Genomic DNA, 20,524 nt, shown 5'->3' on the forward strand with positions numbered 1-20,524 from the left:
AAAGTTGCAATTTCTACAGTCTTTACATCAGAATGCACGTGTTTTGGGGCAAAATGCCAAATAAGCGAAATCAGTGATTCGTTGTTCTTTTGAGTATCTGCTCCTAGGCATCTTTCTAGGCAATAACCTTGTTGATGTCAAATACAATGTGTTAATGCAATGTTTAAGAGTTCCTCGTGGAAGTAACAACGACAGCTTCAACCGTATGGAAATGTCTTCATTTTCTTCCTATTTGAAAGAAGAAAACTAAAGGAAAATATTGGAACACTTTCTGTCTTAAACTTTTTTCATGCATAAATCTTCTTCTTCTTCTTATGGAAAGACTTGCCATGACGTTTCGTTATTCCTGGTTCTACTTTTTCTGTGACACTGAGGTTTAGCTGTCTTTCCATTGTTTTGAAGGTCTTCCTATCGGTCTTTTTGTATATGTGTTATCATCTCTTGTACATTTTGCCAGGCATTTCTCGGCTCTCGCTTCCGACGCATACGTAACGACGGACCTTAAGCATAAATATATTCTGACCTTGCTTGTGATTCATAGCTGTTTATCCCTCCATATTGGGTTGCAAAACGCACCTGATATTCTTGTTGCCTTTATGGCGCAACCCTTTAGATCCCCATATGTATTGAAGCCGTTGTAGTCCATCCTCCGATTCTGCGATAATGTCGCATCAATCTTAATTTTGTTCTTCCGCCATTTACGTTATTTAGGCCCTTAATTGTAATACTGTCCATTAGCATGTTAAACAGTTGTGGACTGAGGTTATCACCGTGGCGGATTCCGGCTTTGATGTTGATTTGTGGCCCTTCCCCGTTCGGTGTTCTTAAGTTTGTCGTTGTATCTGTGATTAGTTTGACTGATTCTATGATGTTTTTGGTATATATTTTTTTAATTTCAGTGCTTTTTCGGCAATTTCATCGTCCATGAAAAATGGCGTCGGTTGTGGACCGGTTCTTCCGGAACCCTTCTTGTTCTTCTCGTATGAGCATTTATTCGGTCATATCAACTAGAAGCTTTGTGAAACTTTTCATAGTGGTATTCAATAGCAATATGCATCGGCAGTTATTAGGCTCATCTAGCTCCCCTTCTTGTACAGGACAATACTTGTACTCTACTTCTAATCATCATCACTTCTAATTATTTTCTTTATTCGCCACATTTATGCAGGATGCGTTATGGTTGCTTTTTAAATATTTTTTTAAAGTGTGGTTGATTCCAAAAAACAGAAATAAATGTTGACCACTGCGTCAATTAGCGTATGTAAAGTGATATCGCAGACAATCATTTATTCCATGCATACAAATACAGACAGGGCAAACAAACGATGGGCTACTAATATAATTGGTCGGCGGCCTCTCCCGGCCCTGAATATGAATGAACGGCGAGCGAGAGAGCCGAAGCGGAATTTAAAAACGCCGCTAACAGGGCCCGTGCTCTGACTGTTGTGTCCGCCGCCCCGAGGCATTGCAAGCTTCGAAAAGGGGCCCGAGCTTATTCAGCTGTCAGCCGGCCGCGGTTTAATGTGCCGTTTAAGGGGATTTCTATTCGGATTTTTAATATTTTCGTATTAGGAGGGAAGACGACGAATACGCGTCGGTTTTCGGATCGCGCATAAAAAAATTCAATACCATGATATTAGATTAACCTTTGAAATCGTGTAGGTGTCAATCACATTTAAATCGTGGATCTTAGCGGGTTTTAAACGACCCGGGCGACCCGATTATTAAAAGATTTTAAAGTTTGAGTTGGGATTTTTGACAAGATATCCCACGTGGAATAAAAACGTGAGTGGGTTTATCGATCTAAAATCTGGTAATCCCATAAAATGAGATATTAACATTATAGATTTTAATTTAATCTCTTTTTGTCGTTTTATTTTCTTTTCTCATTTCGAAATGATCCAAGATCATTATTTATCTTATTTATAATAAAGCAGAGGTCTAATGTCACAAAGTGCTGTATATAGACGGGCTGTTCAACCCCTTTAAATTAATCTCGTCGGGTAATTAAGCAATCCTGGTCGGCAGCTCGAACAGTCAACTGAAATGCCAAGTACAAAGGGGGCGTGAAGGCAATCGGTCCGGGCGATATATCGATTCTAGAAGGAGCACTAAACAGACATAAACATTCCCGTCTCGGATTACTGCACCACGGGTCTTCACCCCGTTTGAACTCGAAGCTATTCAAGTGTGCGGGGTTAGTTATTTTATTACCGCTGCATTGCCGGAATGACCTTTCCACGCGAAATGCCAAGTCGTCCCCCTTAAGACGACGACGACGACATCGCACAATGAACAACAGAGACTCCCACATTTCCAGTCGGCGACGCACCACGAAAAAATCCATTGTTTTGTCAGATACGCCCCCGCAGCTTGTTCTCAATAATTAATCTTTATTAAGAAGTAAAATCCACGAGGAGAGGTCCTTCACTTGAAACGAACTAACCAAAAATAGAACTGAAAGAGATGACATTAAGGGATGAAATATCATCTATCAAAACCCGAAAAAGGTTTCCAGTTGTTATCATTGCTCCGTGAGGTTCGATAGCCTTCAGATTGTCAAAACAACCCGTTACGATTGTCGCAGAAAAGTCATCTGTCACGTAACATCACTAAAATATCTTTCGGGGTGGCAAGATTTCTTGTAGATTGATGAATCTTCGTGTCGAATACACGCTTAAAGAATAAATCATTAAAATAATTTTCTCGAGATATACTTTTTAATATTAATTCCCATACGGTCATGGTAAAAAGAAATGTTTGTAATAATTCTTTACGGTATAGTGACATATATTCATAAGAACTAGGAACCGTTGCACAATAGAACAATAAGCAAAGAGTGCAATAATTAATTTAAACAACACAATATTCCTATCCACAATAGTACACGATGTTTATTAGCGTGTCCATGGTGAGCGAATCCTATTTAAATAAATATTAATTAATATCTCGAAGAAAACAAAGGTTTCTCGCCTCGTTCCAGACAACGGAAGCGCATAGTTTCCACTTCCCGTTCTCTCGAACTGTCACGGGGCGCCACGATTTTAATAAACGGTTGTTGCTTTGCTGCGATTTATGCCCTTTATTATTATGCGTTATTTTTTCCACTGTTTCTATTCGTTTACCAGCAACACTTATATTCTTTCTTACTTTCTTGCCTTGTTTATTATACGAATTATTATGCCACCGAGTGTGCAAAATTGTATGCAACCTCTTGGTTTCCACTCGACGCTTATCGCGTTATTAATTAATACGAGTAACTTGTGTGCGAGATGTTAATTAAATTACTATTATTAAAGCCGTGAATATCTGCAGTAACTCTTCGGTTTATTAAATTTAACCTTGTTTTCTTTTCTGACTAAAGAACAAAATAATTATTGTGCAATTCACGTATAGTAAAATATTCCATCAACGCATTCTCGGAGGGTCATACGTCGGAGGAATTCAGTAGGACTCACCAAGACGTTTCCGGCGTCACGTCGTCCTGATGAGAACATTCCCAAAGTTCCTAGCACACATCAAAACCATTCCAAACCCTTTACCAACGCTATTTACCCCCCAAACACCTTGCCAAACTATTCTTCCGATCTACACCGCTAACAACTAAGCTATAACCAAACAATTGCGGTTTGAAGAGGGGCTTTCTAAAACTTTAAAGCTACACTCATCAAGTCTATTAAATCCATGCATGGTACCATGTTTAGTTATTGTTTTTATTCAGAACCCTCCAGCTTGCGTTATAAAACCAGTTTCTTCGCTATTCAAGACGCACCGTTGTAGACTTCCGTCTACACAAGAAATAATTACTTTCCGACTCGAGGAGGGTTGGTTGCAACTTTCAACGTCCCCGTTTTCAATATTAAAACGCCTCTCTTATTCCCTACATCCACTTTTGCATGGTTTTGAAACCCGCCACGATGAAGATCGCATATTACATATCCAATACTCTCGCGAGGATGGGATCCGATCCAAAACGCGATTGTACAGTTGGCAGCCCTTTCCTTACCCTTCTTGTTTGTCGTACCGCAACAACGTCCCTAAAAGGAACATCGAACCGGATCCTATCAAGTTTACCCTCAAGACGATAGCAAACTTCATGGATTCCTATTGGTTTACTCTAAGAAATATTCCTTCAAGTTAAACTTTACGAGATATTAATTAAACTGGAGTTAGTAGGGTTTTAGTAATTATAAAGAATTTCAAGTATTTATTTCATAAAATGAATTAAATGTAAATAGGCTCTATTCGAAGAACTTATTCAATTCTTTGTATTTATGTGTAGTCACGCTATCTCTCGTGCACAAAAAGAAAAAACAAATCCATTAGTGATACATTAAAAGGGTGATATTTACTCAAATTTCTATATATATATAAACAACACATTAGTAGAAATCAGTGAGATACAAAAATAACCTTTGGCGACGTCTCCAGTTATAACATAATCTATTATCGTGGTCGATTACGAACAGAACAATTTAATACCATTACGAGTTCCGGTTACGACAACGACGCGAGCTTTGTGTGTCTCGGTTGGGTGTAAAGCTCGGACGTACGGTAGCCGATCCGGGCGCCATCTGGGGGGCCGTCGGGGACGTTCTGCGGCGCGGCGGACAGCGTCGCCTCCGGGGGCTCTACCTTTCGACTTAAATTGAAACGTGCAGGCGTGACCGCGTACACGTTATGTTACGTTGTTGTCTAATGATGCCGGCGGAACTATGCGTAACTCTCTCTATCTGACGACTGCCAGACCGTTAAATTGCTCGAATTTTTACATTAGATCGTCTTAAACGATTATTACTTAGTGTTGATATTAAAGGATGTATGGAAGTTTTAAAAATGTTTTAGAAAAAATCATCAATCTAATTTATGCGGTTAAATGGATTGCCTAACTAGACGATATAAGTTACACAATTTTTGAACACATTGGTACATAATATATGAAATGTAATTAGCATTACATTCTGTCAACATAAAAATACAAAAAAATCCACAAGTTCATCTTAATTCTTATAATACGACACTTTTTTGTGACATTTGATTTTACATTACATTTGGGGTCTCTAGTGATCCCTTGGTATTATGAGAACTAAGGCGAAGAAGTTCTAAGAAGACACGATATAAATTAATTTCCTTCTTTACGAAAAGAATTAGAAAAGACTGTGGTAGACGAGACCTCTAAACTCTGGGCAAAAATAACTTCAAGCCTTTTCTCAATGTGTAAGCAAGTGATACATTAGTGTCATGCGGATCAATTAAGGAAATCGCTCCTCTTGACAATGACAAGAATCATTGCATAAATCGTGTATAACATCTGAAAGATGTCTATGCGTAAGGTCAATGTTAGCATGTTGATAGCTGTAGCACGATCTATCAAGGTCACGCAAACTAAAACAGAACCCAAACTTTGACATTTCCTTCAAATTTTTAAATCCTATCGCTTCTATCGCACTTCCGAAAGTGATGACATAATGGTTATCTACTATAGCGACTCCGATCTAGAAGTAGATCTTTAACATCTGTTGCGAAAACTCCTCCCTATGTGTGCCTTCATATTCAACTTAAGCAAACATTCAGATAAATCAATGTCCAAATCTGCCCAATGTCTTGGTATCGTACCCAAATTAAGATAACCAATAAACAAACATCATGAAAATCATCAATATAGTATTCAAGAGATAACATATACAAGGTGTACAATTTTGTTGTAAGCGATATTTTTTTTGAATAACTTGAAAACAACTCAATATTTTGTATGGATTCGATGATTTTATTGAAATTTAGACTTGTACAATTTGGTTAGACACTTTCTTAAAGTGATGTCTAGTCTCCACAAAATCGGGCCTTTTTTCTTCACTCAGTTATTTCCTGGGGTATGTTGGCTTTAAGTTGCTTGAGAGTGTCTGGCTTGTTGACATAAATCTTGCTCTTAAGATATCCCCACCGAAAAGTTAGAAGGCGTCAAATCAGGCGAACACGCCGGCCAGTCGTAATCGTCACTTTTCGATATCAATCAATTTGGAAACATGGTACGCAGCAAATCGATTCTTAATCGAGTAGTATGGCATGTTGCATCATCTTGCTGGAACCAGTAGTCTTTCATGTCATTTTCCTCGAGTTCAGTTGCCAAACCGTCATCGTGGAGAGGCCAAACTGCTGAGCACGGCGCCAAACGAAAACTTGAAGACACTCTTGAATATCGGCCCTTACAGCAGCTATAGCGTCATCACTACATCGTGTACGGGTCTTAACTTTAGGCTTCGATGTTGCCAAAGAACCACTGGCATTAAATTTTCGAAATTTCGAATTGTCTTGGCTGTGAGCGTTGAACGACTTATCACAGTCGTTCAACGCTTTTGCTCTATACGCGCGTTGAGCAAGCATAACAGAGGAACTTTTTTTGAAAATAAAATTTCACAATTTCTACACGTTCTTGAGATGTATGGCAAACCATTACTAAAATTGTACTGAAATGACGTTTCCAACGCGCCATCAAACATGGCGATTTGATAGCTGGTTGTCAAGTTATTCAAAAGAAACATCGGTTACAACAAAGTGTAGAAAAAGGGATACATGATTAGTTCAAAATCAATGGATTCATCGCCGCATTAAAAGATAGAATATTCTCATCCAAGGAGTCTGCACACCGATATGTATCGTGCATCAAAAACGTTCGGTGCTTCAAACTATTACACCAATGTGAAATAACGTCTGCGTACTGAGGGAAGCAAGGGAAGATAATCGGTGTCATTAACGACATGGAGATCGTAAGTGCAAAGTGTAATGGCATCTGCTTTGTAAATGGGTAGATTTTGCTAATTTTGTAATGCTAAGTTCAGTGGTAAAATCAATTCTTGTCTATCACGTTCCATTTATTAGATACACAGCAGAATCAAAAACAGTACTAGCGAAGATTGATTTTAGTCAATCTTAATAACAAACAATAAATGCAGAATCAGTGTTTTAAAACTTAATATTATCTTATATGTATAGTTACCACATAGACATGATTCCTTTAATTTTCTTTGGTATTCACAAAATGACACAACGGTGTTCTTTTTTTGTTAGTCCTTCCATCACTCTCCTTAACAAGATCCCAGCAGTAGTCGCCCATCATCAAAAAGATCCAGCGTCCTTGATAACGGTGTTCCATCGTAACAATGTCTTGGTGAAAACGTTTACTCTGCTTGTCGCTTACGACTCCTATATACTCTGGGAAGAAATTAAGGTGGGAGTGTGAAAAGTGAATTTTAAGCGATATTCTACATCCCATATTCTTGTTGCTGTTCAACAAATCATTCACAATGGAAGCACAGTTATTATCTTTTTTGTTGCCCAAAAAGCCCTTCACAACTGCTCTAAAAGATGACCAAGCAGCTTAGAGATCTGCCCTCCTTTATCCAAAGCTTTCCCAATGTTTTTTTCATAAGTCCCAACTTGATATGAAGTGGAAGCAAAATGTCGGGCTTTACCAATGGAGAGTTTTCCACATTTTTTGCATAGTGGTTCTTAGTGTCACGGCTGTCCCATAGACATAAAAAGCAGTGCAACAACTTTTAAATCATAGCATAAGTCCTTATATTTGATTGCCTAAAACACCGAAGCCATAGTTTAATAAGTTGCCATTATGCAGTAGGACTGCTTTTAAACTCGTTTTAGCGGAATAAATAAAAAGTTATTACTTCCGTGGATTATATTTTACACCTAGCTGCATCATCAGACCGTTAGCATCTCTATAGACGCATATTGAATTCTGCATGCCAAAATATTGAGCGTGGGAGGTATCTCTTGATCTAAAACAGGAAAATTTTGTCCCTTTAGATAGAAGGTTGCGTTGTTGCTTGCACTTTCGAAAGTTTTAGATCGCGAACCAAATCGTTCAGTTCGTTTTGATTAAAGAGCTAAGGCGAAGTATCAAGATATTGAGGACAATATTCTTCTACATGTTGAGCACCTTCTAAGTCACTTGACAAAATCATACTATTAATCTCGGCGTCAAATTTTTGCACGATTACAATACTTTTCGTATATGCCAAAAGTAAAAATGAGGCTATTTAAAATTGTAAATAAAGTTGCCTATACGAAGTAACTTATTTAAAAGGTATAAGTATTTAATTCAGTGGAATTTTCTTAAGAGGTTTTTAAAAGACTTTCTTCGCCTCCGTTATTATCGAATTTGCAATTATAGTCGGCGTTAACGATCTTGTAACACGATCACCTACAAATAGTACCCGGAAATTCAACACCTTTCTCAAACAGTAAACCATTAGTTGTGTCACTTTACACCTTAGATAATTTTTCCCGACGAAAATATCTATTTACCTTTCTCGTAGATACACTTTCATATAATTAGTAATAAAATTTTTCCTTGAAACAAATCGACTCAAAAACGAAAAGTTAAACTGATTATCGTACCAAATTGAAAACCTTTTCGACAAACAACAAAGGCACAGTAAATGTTCTGGACGTTTCAATCAGGCTGGTCATTTCGGCTGTCACGGTTGTTGCGAAAGGGAATCCCTGAATAGGCAAACAAGACTTTGGAGGGGCGTGGGGATCGTTTCAGTCGGCGTCGCGGTGTTTAACTATGCAAATTAAATAAAACTACTAAATGGGCGAGAGTCCACCAACTGGGCAGTTTCGATTGAGCGAGGAAAACGCGATTCGAAAGAGGAGGCGTGATTCTCGCGCCCCCGTTCGTTGAAAGCGGGGGCAAGTCCTTTGTGGGGACCCTTTCATCTGAGGCGCTACTTCAAATCCACTCGCGCGCCTCATTTATATCAAACAAACGACGACGCGATTCCAAATTACGTGCCGGCGATTGCTTTTATTTCGAAGTGAGGAGAGAAAAATAAAACTGACCAACACCGCCCCCGTTTTTCCCCCAACTGGGAAATGAAATTAACTCTCGAAAACGACGCGTAAAGTGGAAGCGACAAAAACCATTTGTCGACGTCTAAATAAAATAAAAAAAAGTTACCCTCTTGTTTCAACGATTTCTTTTAGGATTATATAATAATTTTTTTTTATTTTGTATGAGAAAAATTAAGTCACAAAGAACTGCAAAGTAATAATACGTTTGAAGCGGATTTTAGTCCCGGAAATCACAAACGTTTTATTCGCCCGTTTTATTTTAAAATCCACCCTGATGAATTCCTACCCTTCTTAATTACTAGGAGTTCGCGGGGTGGTAGCGTAACGGGACGGGACTTAGCGGTTGGTAATCCGCCCTGCGGCTCCTCTTCTTTACCGTCCAGCGTAATCTGTGGTCATTTCGCTACCGCATAATGGACCTTTATTAACGTATTACTTATTAACGAACCTTTTGAGGGGCGCGTCGTCATCTTCGCGCTCAAAACTCGACTTTAGAACAGAAAGCGACGTGTTTGACTTGCCGAGATTAATCGTTTTCAACTCTTTTATTCCCGCCGTTTTATTGAACCCAGGAGACTACAAGAAGATAATATAACGTGCTATTCAAGTATATAGAATCTAAAATGTTCAATTAAACTAATTCGTTATACGTTTTTGTTTCTCATTTATATGTTATATTGATTTCATACGGAAATTTTATTAACCAGAAGGAGAGTTATTACGTGAGGTCCCGTTGGGAGAAAAGAAAAAGGGGAATAAGCTCACGCGCATTCATTTCATTTCCACTGAGAATTGAACAGGAAATTACGGAAATATTACTTCTAACCCATTAGTTTATTATTTGTTTGATTTTATAAAATTTAAAAAAAATAATCGTAGAATAAAATTAGATTAGGTTGAATTTTTGAATTCTTTATTATAATTTGTATATTTTTTTTGGGTTTATGAGCATTTTTCGCTCGAATTGCGAGGATTAATATACGGTTGGGATTATAAAAATTAGAGCTTTCGATGCGGAAATTTTTTCGTGGGATTATCTTTTTTATATTATCTCTCGGACCGAATAATTACAACCAGTTAAATTCATCCTGATATACAGTGAATTTCACTTAAGATGCAATATACAAAAATATATTTAAATAGAAACCAGGGCGTATCTACAGTGTGTTAATTAATTATTGTACCTGAGGTCATCATTGCAAGTATGCAACCAATATCACAGTGCAATGCGCATCATACGCAAATCGCGTATTGCAATAAAAATACTGTGATATTGGTTGCATACTCGCAATGATGACGTCGCGTACGAAAATTAATTAACACATTGTATTTACTTTGTCCCACATAACATGTTACATGTCAATATAATTTGACATTACAGTAAAACCTCGATATAACGGATCAATATGGGGGGAACTGGAAGACCTAGAACAAGACCTAGAACTAGCATCATTCATGTTTAGCCGTCTGAAGAGACGTACGACTAAACCCAAATGCTTCTAGCTCTAGGTCTAATGTTAGTTCCAGTGACAGTGCAAGTGTAAAACTAGAACTAACACTATACTTAGAACTAGAATCATTCAGGTTTAGCCGTCTTTAGATTCGTGCGGCTAAACCCAAATGATTCTAATTATAGGTATAGTATTAGTTTTACATAGTAACAGTGCTAGTGTAAAAATAGAACTAATAGTATACCTAGAACTAGAATCATTCGGGTTTAGCCGTCTTTAGAGACGTAGGTCTAAACCCAAATGTTTCTTGTTCTAGGTCTAATCTTAGTTCCAATGACAGTGCAAGTGTAAAACTAGAACTAACACTATACCTAGAACTAGAATCATTCGGGTTTAGCGGTCATTAGAGGCTAAACCCAAATGATTCTAGTTGTAGGTATAGTGTTAGTTCTACATAGTAACAGTACTAGTGTAAAACTATAACTAACACTAGACCTAGAACTAGAAACATTTGGGTTTAGCCGTGCGTCCTGACCCGAATGTTTCTAGTTCTAGATCTTGTCTTCTGCGTCTCTTAAGACGGAAACTCAGAGTTATCACCTTCTCCAAGCAAAACTTTTCCTTTGCATAACTAACCAATGCCTGTACTATTTATTAAGCTATGTTGCATTTTATGTGGGACAGTGCAAGTGCATAGTAGTTTCGTAACTATGGTTATAATATGAAATTCCCGGTATTTGCCTAAATTATAATATTTTAACACTTTTAGACGTTTTAAATCTTAATGAGTAATCCGGTACAAAAGTTGAGAGACTTTGGAAGCAGATGTCAATAGGGTCGGAAATCATCTTTAATCGTCGGCCGGTAAACCTGCCATAGGCAGCAGCATCTGGTTGATATTAAAAACCGTCGACAGGATGTTCGCATATTTTGCAATCAACAGCCACCGGTATACGCCGAACGGCACCTAAATTGAAATTAATATAGGAAGACTTATAATTCACGCTTTCGCATCCAAGTCCAGACGGTGCCCAAAGACATGCATTAAATTGCACCTATTTTTGGGGGCCCACGATACAAAACGCCGATTTATATAAGCTGTCGTCTCCACATCGATAGGTCGATCTTTTTTCAACTGTGAATTTCATCGACGGAAGGTGTTTCTGAATAATTGCTTGACAGGATAATGGGCGGAAGACGGCGACGTCCGTTTATCTTGGATCGAACGAAAGGTCCGCAAAGATCCGCAAAACGAGTGCTTGCCTTCCCGCTTTCAAACAAATGTAAATTTATGCCTTCGTAGGGTTCCCCCCGTTATCTCTCCAGTTCCCAAAAAACCAGTCCACGCGACATATACCCACCCAACCCAACATACGTTTGTGACAAATTCAAAAATAATATATATCCACCACTTTCTCGAGGGTGCAAAAAGCTCAAAGCTCTTTCGCCCTTCGTCTCTTTCGGTCGTAAATTCGATTTGGATGACCGCGTTCTTGCAACCCTCAAAAGATGCACGACATCTTCGAATTTACAGTTTAAAGTGAAATATGGCGCGAAAAACGTACAGATATTGCCATAAATCTGCGTCGGCGAAAGCTCGCTTAGACAAAACGACGCTAGTTCGCGACGCGACGGTGCGCGAAATCCCAACCGAGTGGATTCTGGTGTTGGATTACACGTAGATGCCATACGATGCCACTTGGGTTGAGAAACTAAATCGGACAGTTCTTTATGACCTTCGTTACAAAGGGTTAAACGGGTGCGACGAGCCGGAAGAATTGCCGACTTGTAGGCATTCGAAAAAGAGAAATATCGTTCTACATTTACAATGGGGAAAGAAACATTTGTTTGGTTCGTTAACTTTAAGATATTTAATTTTTTTGTTGTTTAGAAAGCTGTTTTTAAACGGATTCTTTTTTATAATATATTATGTAACTTAATTACACCCACGTTGATTAAAATCGCGACCATCTGTTGAAAGACAATAAATTTTTGCATCCGGATTAGGCGTCGACGTGGGGTTTCGCTGACGCTATTGTCACAACGTGCAGTCACCTGTCCCGTCATCCAAGAGTTTGCAAAATACCACCCAAGTCGAATAAAGCTCTATATTAAGAGAGTGCAAATACGACACCGACGAGGCCATTCTTGCGGCAAAATTCGGGGGGCAAAGTGCGACCGCGGTCGTCGGTTCACGCACGTTTGCCCTCGGCGATGACGACGCGTCTCGACGGCTGATCTCGTTTCTGACCGAGTATCAAGTGACCCGCGGCTTTTGTTTCCCTTATGCTATCTTGGATTTGGTCCAGAGGAGCGATTAAGATGAATAAACCTGTTGATACGTTTTCCTTAGGAAATAGTGTAGTCATTTTTCTTTGAAAGTAAAACTTATTAAATCGAATAATAAATTCTGAACACGATTTCCACTCCTCATCATCCCATCTGTAATTCTGAAGGGATATTGCTGAGATTACTGTTCAAGTTCCTGGTTCTTCCCCCAGTAATAAACATATCCGAGACAGTTATGAGTGGGCCACGTTGGCGAAATGACCGAGGAACTTGACCGCGGTTGCCGAGGTATTGGGGGAGTGTGAAGACGTCGGTTGCAAAGACAAAACGGGTCGATTAGATAGTTTGTATGTAGATGAGGGGGCGAAGCGGTGGCAGACAACAGCTGCGGATCCGACCCCGGACGATAGTTTATGCAGATACGCGCTGCCTAAACGGAGAAAGAAGTCTTAATGCGGCCGTATTACGTGTTTAAAATAGATTATGGCCGTTGCGGGTAATTACGCGCCCCCGTTGCCATATGGGGCGCCGGTCGTATTTATTGCCCGCGGAGGCGTTGCGTGAGGGCCGTAATAGTTTAATGGCTTCTTCGTTTCTAGGAATTTACAGAGGATTACATTTCTGACCGCTTTGCGGTCGTTGCTAATTCCGGTTTGGGGTTGTTCAATTATTTCCTTCTTGCATAATTCATTTTGTAACAACCCTTACACTAAAACCAAGTGATTCGCACTTTTTCTCTTTATAAAACGTGCGTTAAAAACCAATTGACGATTGTTGTTTTTCCGATAATAATGAAACGCATTACACGATAAATGGACCGCACCGACAATGGTACAGTATTGTCATGAACGAGGCATTGACTAGCTGAAAAACGTACGGTTGGGGGGAGAGCTCGCGCCCTGAAACGGGGCACACACAATGCCTCCATTGTTGGTGCATATCTCTGTTCGGCCGCAAATTGGTCGCGGAATGTACTCACGCTTTTATTATCGACGCAATTAGTGTCGGATTGGAGCACGGCGAGGGTTTAATTGTCGAATTTCGACAATTTGACGCAGAGCGGGTAATTAAATGTGATATACCGAAGTGAATAGCGCCCCGAAAATTAACTGGAATAATGCTAGATAGGGTTTTTAATGTTAATATTGCCGTCAAAGCTTTTGTGGGGAAAGTGGGTATTAAAAAATGTAAATATTTTAGGAAATTCTGCGACGTCCTGAGTCGTCAAAGCGGGTCTTAGAAATCGACGACGATGTCGAGGCGTTAATTAAACCGGTGTACTGTTGTTCAGAGGGCTGGACGTCGGGTCTGGTGTCAAAGGATCTCTTTGACACTCGGTGAGACTGACCGCTGTGGACTTGCTGCCTCGGAGCTTTGATGTCCGTCGTCTTAGTGTTACCGCCCTCGACCATTTGACGCTTTTGCGGGAAAACCTCCCCATAAAAGCTCTGTTTGTGTATACACTTACTAACACGACCGAGCTGCAACGACGTGCCACCACCAACGACTTCTAGCCCCCGTTTGCATCCGACACCTTCAAACTAAGGAAATTTTACACAGTTACCAGAATGTTAGAACAAGCGGTTTCCTGTACATAATCATAAAAAAGGCTTTTAATCTCACATAGGTAGTAGGATCAAATGTATATTATATTTACCTATTTCCAAGAGAACAAAGTAAAAGGCCATATTTCATGATAAAATTGTCGAACAAAAAGCATTTTAAACAGCTCTTTGAATATACATGGCGAAACGCTAACTCGATTGTCGGTTGAATTTTAGTTTGCGCTAAAATCGGCATGTACAAAGCCAGAAATTGCACAGTCGCGCAGCAAAATATCAATTTATTGCCGGTCGCGTTTCGAACGCAATACGCTGGATTGACGCTAATTCTATATGCCGTCCAATTCAAAGCGAACCCACCAAATTATTCCGGTTCATACTATAAAATTAATATCCAATTAAACCGACTGTTTCATTACCGATTGCTTTTATCATAAAAAAAAAGTTACATCAAACAATAGAAAACGTATTAGTATAGTCTCTTTCTACATGCCATGACCTACAAAAGAAAAATCGATACTACCAAGGGGATGAACTCAAGCCCTTTCATATGGGGGTTCACCCCTCCTTCACCACCCATTTCGCAACGGTCATCGACATCAAATATTTCCTTAATAACTCAAATAATACAGAGAGAAATTATTAAAGTTCTCGGAACTCGTATACAATATACAACATGTACAGTTGGGGATTCCCCGAAGAAATATCAAATATCTTCTCGGCAAGTCGAATCCTCTAAGCGTTACGGAGGGTTGTTGCACACTGTTACCTCCCTCGCTCTGGCAACGATGGTAATTATTAAATTTATGCTGATTCTGCGTCTTAGTTCGTATTACGGCAAGATTTACAATATTACCTAGATACGGTGCCGGCCTAATTCTAATTTATCTCGTTGGGGGACGAGATATTACTGTTTTCGCTTCGCTTTGCCGCTGGTTTCCTTTGATTCCATTAAAGAAGTTTATTACTTTCACTGAAATCAATTAAATTTATCACTAGACGTAATATTGGGATAATTAACACATATCTATACGTGCACCTGTATGCACGACTTTATTAGGTGCTCACGCGATAAATTCATATAATCAATTACACGCAATACTAAACAGGACAAGATAGATTTACGCGCGAAACGCTTATAATTAACGACAATTAACCGGGACAGTGAGTTTTGCCAGGAAAAAACGTTATTTATCGTTGGATATCCGTAATATTGCTGTATCCGCACATGATCCTACCAATAAATACGTCGATATTGAAAATTGATTTAATTAACGGCTAATTTATGCCCGGATTTTATTCCCAGGGAGCACGCGAACGGCATTAGCATATTTCATTGAATTATGACTGTTGGAACTGATTTTCTTAAGTCCAAGATCACGAATCTCCTAACCTATTTATAGAATTAATCCAAAACCTATATTTCATTAAAGAATTAATATAATTGAATCGTCAAAATTGTGACCACCTGCCAACGTCAAAAAGTCTGAGTCGTAAAATTTTGGCCGCCCTTTGGGCGTGTGATTCGCAGCGCATGAATGTTTAAAAGGCCCATTCGAAAGCTTTAAACGTCCGAAACGCGAATGAGCTTTCGTCAGCGGCTAAAACACAGTCAAAGAGTTAAACAACAAGAAGAGGACGGCCATATAACCGGAGGGGAAAAAGCATAAAGCGGGTTACATTACCAGCGCCGCGGGGAGGGCGACTTGCGGTTCATTAATTATTTAATGATTTGTTAATTCCGTCGGCGAGAAACATCAATTCCGCGTGCGTTATGCGCCGACGGTCTTCTGCTTGGACCCTTTTGGCCGTTCTAATTGATTTCACGAGTGCGTTTTCGTGGCCGTCGAGTATGGCGCCAAGAGCGAATCGATTAGTCGGCCGATAATTACTTACCTCGAGATGGTAATTTGAATTTTTAATTCTTAATGGACGGGGAAATAGGATGCGTCGCTGCAAGCCACGTCGTCGTCTTGGTCAAGGTCAAATCGCAACCGTTTGAAAGTGAAGAAAGCCGATCATCTATTACTATATATATATGCCAACGATGTAACGGCATCGAATCAAGTTTGTTTACCAACGTGCGTTAATCAAGCGTATTTGCACGAGGGTCTGCATATGCGGCGAGACAAAGGGCCAATATGACCCTCGGAGCCACGTAGTACATCGCAAACAGGATCGTGGTTATGGCCAGTAAAACAGGTGATTGCGTTGAATTGTCTCGCGTTCCCTCTCATTTTATGAGCCCGAGGTCCTGCGTCACCCTTAATTACCTCCGCGTCCGTCAAATCCGACGGATTACCGAAGATCCTTCACCGCTTCGACATATTGAAGCCATTCGTCTTAAGCCCGGTCCACCCACCCAACCGCGTCTTGCTCTCAACTTTTCTCGCATGGCAATGAAAGCTTTTTTACGTTTCCGCTTTTCGCCCCCTTCGACGACCCGATATTACCGAAGAGAACCCAAGGAAAAGCCCGCAGGAACAGGCATTGTTCGCAAGACGGGACCGAACAATAAAAGGCACGAAATGAATAGCTTTATTCTCAAAAGGAATACGGAAGCAAATTTGATTTACATGTCTAATATGTAAGGTAGAATGATATTTTGCCTTTCTTGTGTAATATCCTTATGACATAATAAATTATAAATCATTCAAGAAATTTGAAACGAAGGAAAAATTCTTTAAATTATGTATAGATTCAGAATTCGATTGAGAACTAAAACCAAAAAAAGATTGCCAAAAAGAGTCGTGGTGGCTGAAACATTTTTTAGACACATAGTAGCTGGAAAAGGGTTGCGTGACAAAGTCTGGCGCGCATTTTCAAAATGGTTGAAAACAGGGATGAATGGAAAAATCTTCTGAAGAGCAACATAAAAGCATTCAAAATTCCAACTGAGAAGAAGTGTCCCATTTTGTAGTTAGCAGCTCTACACTAGAAGTTTGGTTTTTTTCTCATTGACATCTAAACATATTCCCTTAGCTACGTTTTCAAGTGCTTTAAAGGACTCATCTATATCTGTTACCTTTGTTATGTTGATGTCGTCTGCATATCCTATGATTCTATGATGATCGATCCTATTCTCAGGCTAATCTCCTTGTTTCAAGCCTTGTGTATCTTCAAAATTTTCTGTTTCTTTAAATGATGTGTAGATTAAGACTTCGATAATTTCTTTTTTAATAGTCTATTTTCGCATTAGCTTATTCGTTAGTCTTAACGCTATACATCAGCACACGCCATACACTTAAATATATCACCTACAAAGGGCGATATAATGGTTTTCAATATGAGCGGAGTTCCCCGCTGTGCTGGGGCATTAGGCCGCCCCGAGCCGCGGGGGGCCACGGTCGCCCCCGCCTCGCAACTAATTATAACACTCATTACCGAAGTTTATTAATCAATGTTCAATAGTAATCATGGCCATTGGCTCCGGCATTGTATGGGTTCGAGACCGCCCTCTAACTCATCCACCGACGATGGACAAGACATTAACTCAACTCACTGTTCGTCAAAGTGTCTGCGATACTTTGGTGAAGTTATGTTTGAATTTTATTACGTACTTGAATTAACGAATTTAATGTTCAAAGAAGACGAGGAGTCGTTTAGTAGAATACGTCAGGTGTCGGCTCATTGCTTTTAAAGTTTTAGCGAAAAATAGTTGATTATCGACAAGATAGACCCGTGTCAGATACATTAGAAGGGCCATTGTATCCACTAATTACACCACCTTGTTTTAGTAATAGGCAACCCCAATAAGGCCAACTAAAGACTTTGCAAAGCGTCCATTCATATTATGAACAACCTATCATAATTACAAATTATCTTCTAATATCCACTTTACGATGTAACCAACAAAAGCACTCATTTCAAATATTTTACAATAAATATTTTAAGTTAAACATTCCTTTCCCGTTAATAACAAGACACACGGATGAGAACGACGAAAGAACGGGGCAAAGTGGCGATGTCCATGTATCGATCATATATCGGCTCCGTTGGGGTACCTCCATCTTGGACGGCAGTAATGGGTGTAAGAGAGAGGAAAAGACGCGCCGGCGCCGATCAGACAAGGCCAGACTGCGTGCACACATTATGCATTATAACCTGGCATTACCTTACAAACGCGATTGGTTGGCACGACAATCATTGTACGGACGGCCAGACCACTCCCATTGCTTCTCGTAATTTTTCCCTGGCGGCCACGACTTCGTCCTGCCAGGACTGTGGACTACGAGCATGCATATGCATGAACGTGCTAGCACACGTGTAGTCCGACACGCGAATATGGTGGAAAACAAGAAGACTCGAAAAATAAAGATATAGTACATAAAATCCCATTTGATGATTACCTCAACATTTAGATTTTTTTAATCATTACAATTTTTATATAAAAAAATCTTTGTATCTATGTGCATGCATAATCTGAAGATAATCTAGGATTACGGTTTGAAATAGAAAATAAAGAAAAATATTTTATGATGGTACTCTGCACGGTGGCAAAAAATAACCGACAGGAGAAGAAAAAAAACTAGAATAAAAGTGAGTAAAAGGAGGGTGGTCCGCGGACTTATCGCCGGTCGTTGCCTTTTTATTGCAAAGTTCCCTTTTGCCGTCCTTTTTGCCGCACACATAAAAATGCGACATCGGTTCGAAATCTCCGCATATGTGAGGGACGCCGCCCCCCATCGTAGTACATAAACATTCAATCAGCCGGCAAAATCTATAATACCTATAAATGCGATATCAATAAGTACCGTCTCACGGGATTCGGATTCCCCGGGTTTCTATTCCCGACCCGGACATAAAACTAAAAGAAAAAGAAAAAAGTAAAGACCATGACACGTGAGCGAAGATTATGTTTGTCTTGAAAATGTTGACCATCACCTCATACTTTTATTGCGACATCCTCACAGATTACCTCTCATAAACGTAATCGTACACTTGAAGAAACTTCGCCGACCTTGACTTGTCGTAAAAATGGACGTGTTTCAGACTCCGAGAAGATTGGATGGTGTCCGGAAGAGGGAATTTTATTTCCCCAGCAATCACATCTTATCCAAAAACACGTGTTACCCCAATATGACCCCTAATAATCGTTTACAAAGCAACAAAATATTTTCTAACAATGAAAAAGTAATTAATTTAAATCAATCTCCGTCCACAACTTGTCTTAAGGCAATCGCTGCAAGTAATTGTTCCGAGAATGGTCGATAAATTAAGTGGGACCGATCCCAACTTTCCACGTCCTTATTACGCTGTGGAATGAAATAATTACCGCTGAAATCAAGAATACGCCGATTCTTCAAGATTAGCGCGAAGGACGATCTGTTCGCAGAAACGCAAATACACCCTTAAAATTAATTTTATCGCATCAGATTCACGTTGGCCGGAAATTTTGATTATAATACTTAATTTAAAGTTGAGCGGAAAAGAATTAATGCGATGTTTTCTGTGAATTCTCTTCGCGGTGTCCTCAATTTCGGAGAACATTAACTTTTATAGCCTTTGTTGTTAATGGTTTTTTAGCATAATAAGGGTATGTTTAAGACGTTAAGTATTCACTCAGCGGTAGGTTCTTATGTATTATTATAACTTCATATTTATATTCACGAAACGTATTGACATAGCCAAAAGTGTATAATCACCTAAAATAACAAATTAAAAGATTGATTAATAAATTCGTTGTTAATAATTTCCCCAATATGGATTTTGTGTAGCGTAGCGAAATATATGTTTTAATAATGCGATGCCCGACGAAACTAAATTAAAATAATTATTAACGAACTTAAATTAGACTGGAAACAATCGCTTTTCTCGTCCGTGTCAGAAGTCATATAGAAAAGTTTTAAAAATGGTTCGTCAGGTCACGGGCCGACGGCCGAGATAAAAAAGCTCGGGCCCCAGAAGAAAAGAAAATAAAATATTTAATTAGTTTCTCGGACAGAGAACGTTTCGGAATCGTATTAATCACGTAAAAATGATGAGCCCGCGTGACAGTTATACAAAAGAGGAGGTAATAACTTGGCCATTCGCTCCACTGCGTTTCTCAAAGGAACCGGTGGCGCCGTCATCACCTGGTGGTCTCTCAAACAATCAAATCACAGCATCTCTCTCAGCGGTATTTGTACAAATGTTTCTACTATTCTGCTACCACCTTTGTATACGAATTAAACGAATAAAAAGTGCTTCTGGAATTCTTTATATTCTATAGTTTAGGGTGGAAAACGCAAAAATTATCTCAGCGCCACCCCAACCATTTGGGCCAATAAATTCCCCCAAAATCAAACACATTAACGTGTATCTTTTAGTGAAACAGTAAAAAATCATCGGGCGTTCAGTCAGTCGCTATCA

At 39.4% G+C, this 20,524-nt stretch overlaps 2 protein-coding genes across 5 annotated transcripts in view; one reads left to right on the top strand and one right to left on the bottom strand.

Moving 5' to 3' along the window:
* The window catches only part of LOC111418068 (TBC1 domain family member 15-like), a 245,047-nt gene that overhangs the window by 176,545 nt on the left and 47,978 nt on the right, over nucleotides 1–20,524 (bottom strand). The window lies entirely within an intron of this gene.
* The window catches only part of LOC111418066 (dachshund family transcription factor), a 198,862-nt gene that overhangs the window by 170,424 nt on the left and 7,914 nt on the right, over nucleotides 1–20,524 (top strand). The window lies entirely within an intron of this gene.

Source organism: Onthophagus taurus, chromosome 11 (genome assembly GCF_036711975.1).
Source record: "Onthophagus taurus isolate NC chromosome 11, IU_Otau_3.0, whole genome shotgun sequence".
Taxonomy (NCBI): Eukaryota; Metazoa; Arthropoda; class Insecta; order Coleoptera; family Scarabaeidae; genus Onthophagus; species Onthophagus taurus.